This window comes from Helianthus annuus, chromosome 14 (genome assembly GCF_002127325.2).
Source record: "Helianthus annuus cultivar XRQ/B chromosome 14, HanXRQr2.0-SUNRISE, whole genome shotgun sequence".
Taxonomy (NCBI): Eukaryota; Viridiplantae; Streptophyta; class Magnoliopsida; order Asterales; family Asteraceae; genus Helianthus; species Helianthus annuus.
The window spans coordinates 161,435,284-161,441,206 of NC_035446.2; the positions used below are offsets into that span (position 1 = coordinate 161,435,284).

Sequence of the window (5,923 nt, forward strand, 5' to 3'; positions counted from 1 at the left end):
CACATATTCATTAAAAGAAGGCACCGGATCATTCATGTAATTAACAGGCACCGAATCATTCAATGTAACAGACATTTACCGAAATGGTTTATATTAAATGAAATGAAAAATATATACACACCGGTCAACCAACTCTCTCCAACGGTCAATGCTTTATATTATAAAAGAAAAAAAAAACCTTTTTCAAAGCAAAACCATTTTTCCACCGTTTGAATCAACACTTCAATTTACATTATACGACTTTCCCTCTCAATATTTGATGACAATTAATGCCATTGCTCCGGACAATTAATACAACCTTTCGAATTAAAAAACGCAAATTATATTTTTAGAATGCGGTTGCGATGGTTGATGTTGGTTGATGTGTATGTGGGGATGGTAGGCCTCATGATTTAGGCGCACGGATTTTCCGGTAACATACCGACGCGAACATGGGAAGAGTTGTAGGCATATCGATGAAATTTAGTATATGTAGGGATATATAATTACCAACGCTTTTGGAAACATTCAAATAGATTCAACAATGAACGAACCGTCCTCACTTTATGTTTAACAACTAAACCCACACGCCTTTTGAAAAGAACTAAACCGACGTGTCAACCCCATCCACCGATTCAGTGATGTTTGCCACCGATTCACCCCCTATATAACCCCCAAGCCACCCGTTTGAACATCACCAAAAATTACCAGAACTCTCTCCCGTTTTCCTCTTGCTCTATAATTATGTAATTCGTTATATACTGTATTCAAACATGACGTCGACAATACTACCCTTCCTCACCGGAAAAAAACAGTGAACCCACTACCACCGAAACCAACACTATGGGTCTTGCTTTTTTGGCCGGAGAAACACGTCATTGGCCGAAAAACGACGACTGAGAAGATCAATCGATTGTTAATACCACACTCGCCTTAACCAAGTCATTGGAGCCCTAAATAGCAACCAAACACATGTTACACAAAGGAGGTTCGTGTGTGACTTTGTGGTTGTGGGTGGTGGCGATGAGGGTGCCGTTGAGAGACAGCCATGGATTTTAGAAAGTGATGAAGAAAGGGTCTGTTATCGAGAAGGTAATTGTTTTCTTTTTTTTTTTTTTGAACGGCGAATTGTTTTCTACATGAGTGGGGTTTGTCAATTCTATATGATTTTTAATTTATAATGAAAGATTAATAATATATCATTTCAATAATACTTTTCATTTATAAAAATTAATAATATATCATACCATTCTATTTTGATCCCTTTTGGTGAAAAAGATACGTAGCATTAATAGATTTTATAAAAAAATAATAATATATCATACCATTCTATTTTGATCCCTTAAAGTTATACATTCTATGATGTTTAACATGACAAAATAAAGAAAATAAATATTAACTTTTAATTAATTTATAATATATAAACTTTTATTTTGTAGTCTTTCACCACAAGAATTTGCAATAAACTTTTAGTAAGTTTTTGTATACGTAAATTTTGTATATAAGCTTGAAATAGATTTTAGGAATAAAATAGAGTTTTGTTTAATCAACTTTCAGTTATTAGTGATAATGTCTATTGAGATACGGGTGGGTTTACACAAAGGATTTAATTCTCTTTAATGATGCCGCTTTTAAAAACTTTTTGTTTTTTTTAAGTAAAATGGCTTAGTGCGTCGTTATATGTTGGGGCTTAAAGCAAAATGCAAGTAATATTTTGCATAAAATTAAGAATTTCAGCATCTCATATAGTGATATTAAACATTCATAACTAACATCCCGCCGCAACGCACAGGTTAACGTTAACTCGTTAAGGTAACAAAAAACAAACATATCTTAACTACTCAACTAACTACAATATATTCCAAACAAGTAATAAATATATTAATTATAAGTTGGTCTTTTTCTAGTTTTTTTTAATAGCGACTTTCTTGTGTCTAACCACCGTACTCCCCAAATTGAAAATCTTGTTGCTCCACTTCGGTCAGACTATGTTGTCTTAACCAGGCCCATGCTGGCTTTAAAGTTTGGCTTAGCGTTCCCCCGGGAGACCATACCGCCGACTGCTACTTGATGGCCGTTGTGCCACCACAAGAGCAGAACTCTCTGTCGTAACACACGGTGGGACGAAAACCCGGGTGGACTCAGGATTCGAACCAAAAACCACTAGTACAAAATTGAGCAAATAATGCGGATGACAAAACTAAAAGATGCGGTTAAATGGTTAAACCGCATCTTTTGCCCTCCCCTAAAACTAAAAAGTACATCCTTTGTCTACCTAAAACGAAAAAGTGCGGTTAAATGTATGACCGCATCTTTTATCCCCCTATATTTCCCCCCAAAAATTTCAATTAGTTTTCGCTTCCCTCCATCGACCTAATAACCCCCAAAACCCGGCCTCTATCTATCCTCATAACTCCTCATTTTTCATCTACCACACACTACAACCCTCGCTTCAGATCAAATCCTCTCAATCTTCACCCTAATCTTGTATTGTTTCTATCGGTTTACCCAACAAATAAGCTGATCTAGGGTTTGTTTGTGTTCAATTTCACCAACACATATACTTTTATGCTTTTCAATCAAAGGATCTCTCACAAGAAACCAATGATAACATCCGTGAATCGTTCAATTATTCGTTTGGTCTTCCGGTATCTACACATACACTTGAGTTAAAGCTTCGATGTTCGATGTTTTGAAGAAACACAACGATAACTTCGCGAACAGTACATGTATTTTGAAATCCAAATTGAATGAGAAAGGTGAATTCATCGAGCGTGTTAGGGTTTGTTTTTAATATATCATATTACAGTTTTCTCCTGGTTTCACTTGCTTGTTTTCTTCAGAGGTGATCGTACCCTATTGTAAGGTATTTTAATTTATTCTCTTGTTTTTTTTTTTTTTAATCTTTTCACTACTTGTTCAGGAGATTATAACTGTTGTGTTCTGCTTCAAGTTTGATTTTTTAATTGATAGATTTAGTTTCTTGGATCTTTTGTTGTGGGTATAATTAGGGTTTTAATCTGGGTATTTTATTTGAATGATTTATGTTTGAGATGTATGGTAATCCGGCTTAAAAATAAAGATAACCCGATATAGGATCCGGATTTATCATTGTTTTCCCTGAATTTAGTAGCAGTTTATGTCAATGGTTAGCTAGTTTATATGGATTTTTGAGTTGTTTTGAATGTAAGTTTATAGTCAACTGTGTTCAACAAGTATGCAGAGTTTAGAAGTCTTGAAAGATCTTTTCATTTGCTTATTTAGTTTTTTATCTCTTTATGATGGGCGATAAAATAGTATAAAGAATAAATGCGTTTGGGATTAAGTTTTGAGTATGATATTATGACTATATGTAGTGGAAGACACAAATAATGCCCCCATCCTTGGGCGTTTTGCTCCATGTGGCAGTCAGGTCATCAATGGGGCATTATGGGGTGTTTTTCTAAAATGGGTGTAGTGGGGATGTGGGCATTGTAGAGCATTATGTTAAAAGGGGTGTAATAGAATCTAAATAAAAAAACCATCAAAAATTGATATTGGCCAAACAAAAAGGGATGCACGGTCATTTGCCAAAGAATTAGAACTTCGGTGTGAAAAAAGGGACGTCTCTTGCATTTTTTTGTGAAAAACCCCCAAGGGCGGTTGAATGGCATTGTGGGGCGGTTTTTTGGGGGGGGGGGAATGCCCAAACACCCCCCTCTTAACGGGTGGTCTAATTCTCTATATGATGTTTTGTTAGTGAGAATGGGATCAGACATCTTGCAAGTGCAGATCATTTAAAAAAGGTTTTATATGCAAATATGGTAGTGGAATGGGTCGAATTGATTGTTTCAGGTTTACCGAGGTAGATCTTGCTAAGGTGTGTGAGTATATATATATATGTGTGTGTGTATGTATAGTTTTGTGATTGGCATATTCATTATGATTTTCATTATGTGTTATTGCAATATGAAAATAACTGCATATCAGTGAAGTGAAGAGTGAAAGTTGTAGTGAACAATCCCATGGACTTTTAATCTAACCCTCATTTGATATCCACAATGAACATTAATTTGATTACGTAGATAACTTTAAGAGAACTTGTATAGTTGTATCATCTCTCATAATTCAGGTTTTTGAAATAGTGTTTTACCTTTACAAGATTATATAAATGAAAAATACCAGGTATCCCACTCAGATCTATCAAGACATGTGGCGACCAACACTTCTTCATATGATTATCCAATCGTTGATGTCTGCTTCAGATTCAAATCTTTCAAATAACTTAAGAGGTGATTATCTCCTTGTTATACATATTTTGAAACTTTTATGGTTTACTGTTTACATAAAGACTTTTATTAAAACTTTCTTGGTGCTAGTGTTACTACCCATGTAATGTAGGTGGGAATGGCTTAACCGAAGGTTATCATCACAATGGGCTGGTATGTTTCTAATTAGCATAAGGAATGTTCATTTACTGATATTAGAATTACTATATTGAATGATAAACATATGGTTTAATACCAATTATTTTTATTTTTATATTTTATGGTTTTGACACTTCTCTTTTGTTTACAATTCTCAGCGCTAAGAAGCCAATGGATGATGTTTTACAGAAGTGTTTGTGTTGGCCCAGCTCCCTGTTAAATTAATCCCAGAATAGAAAATAATTGATAAACAGAGATTTTCACAAAACAAAATGGATAAACACTTTTATATATGTATATATATTTAGTGAAGCTTTGTAAATCCTTCTTATTATGATCTTCTATAAGTAATTGTTTTTTTATGCTTGATTGACAGTGTGTCAAAAAGGATGGAGCAAATTATGGATCACTCTATGTTCCTTTGTTGCAGAAACTCAGTAAACACAGGCAAATATACTATTTCATTCACATATAGTATTACTAGTTAGCCCATTAACATATTTCCTCTTATAGTTGAACAATAATTTGAAGTCGTTCAAAATGTTTTAGCTTGAGCCTGTAGGTTAAGAAGTCACTTGTTGGCTTACACTTTTAATCTCTTATACATCTATACACTTGCATATCTTTTTTTAAGCTTCAGTGGTTTATGAAATGGAATGTTGTGTTTTGTTAGGAAATTTATACGGTTCTAGTTGCAAGTATAAACTGAAGATGTTGGTTTCGGTTGCAAGTATGAAGACTTGGGTTCGGAAGGTTATTGTATATCGTTTTCATCTTTAAACATTAACGTATTTGTGGTACTTTGAAACTTTTGTAATTATTTGTGTTACTTTAAAACCTTTGTAATTTATATGTTTGAATATTTTGTATTGGTTTTATTTTTTGTATGTTTTTTTATTTTTAGGTATATGTATACTGGGAATTTATTAAGAATTTTTCTATGAAATTATCTAGAAACTGAAATAAATAATAATTATATTTTTTTTAGCCTCAAACACCAAGAGATGCGGTTCTAAGACCGCATCTCTTGAGTATATTAGGAAAAGGTAGTTTTTTGTTAATATATCAAAAGATGCGGTTCTAAAACCACATCTTTTAGACCCGCATTATTTGGCAAATAGCCAAAAGATGCTATGCCATAAGGTGCGGGTCTATAACCGCATCTCATAGCCAATTTAACCGCATCTATTGATCAAATTTGTACTAGTGAACCTCGCTCAAGACCTAGCTCAAATTTTTCATTGTCTTATCCACCAAAAGTGACACAAGTGGGGATAAAACTTGAGCCTCCACCGAAGAATCCAAACCTAATACCACTAGGCCACAAGTAGAGAATCTAAGTTTTTTTCTAGTTACCTATCAATATAAAAATACATAGCAATTATATATTAAGAATCTTATTATTAGTAGGAAAAAATATACCATGTATGAGTTACACACTTGCACCATCAATAATACAACTATCATCAATCATATAATTAGAAGATACATTAGGGGTGTGTGTATGCAAGTTTTTGTATTTTATTTAAAATCTTAGT

General features: G+C 33.7%; 1 long non-coding RNA gene across 3 annotated transcripts; it reads left to right on the top strand.

Moving 5' to 3' along the window:
• Nucleotides 1-1,538: 1,538 nt before the first annotated feature.
• On the top strand, nucleotides 1,539-5,224 carry LOC110904677. 3 transcript variants are annotated; one of them, XR_004879763.1, is made up of 4 exons: nucleotides 1,539-2,845; nucleotides 4,144-4,400; nucleotides 4,544-4,679; nucleotides 4,762-5,224. It is a non-coding gene; the product is annotated as an uncharacterized LOC110904677 (long non-coding RNA). The 3 variants fall into 3 exon arrangements; XR_002572698.2 differs by having other exon boundaries at nucleotides 1,548-2,845; nucleotides 4,144-4,250; nucleotides 4,338-4,400; nucleotides 4,544-5,224; XR_004879762.1 differs by having other exon boundaries at nucleotides 1,545-2,845; nucleotides 4,544-5,224.
• The last annotated feature ends 699 nt before the right edge of the window (nucleotides 5,225-5,923 follow it).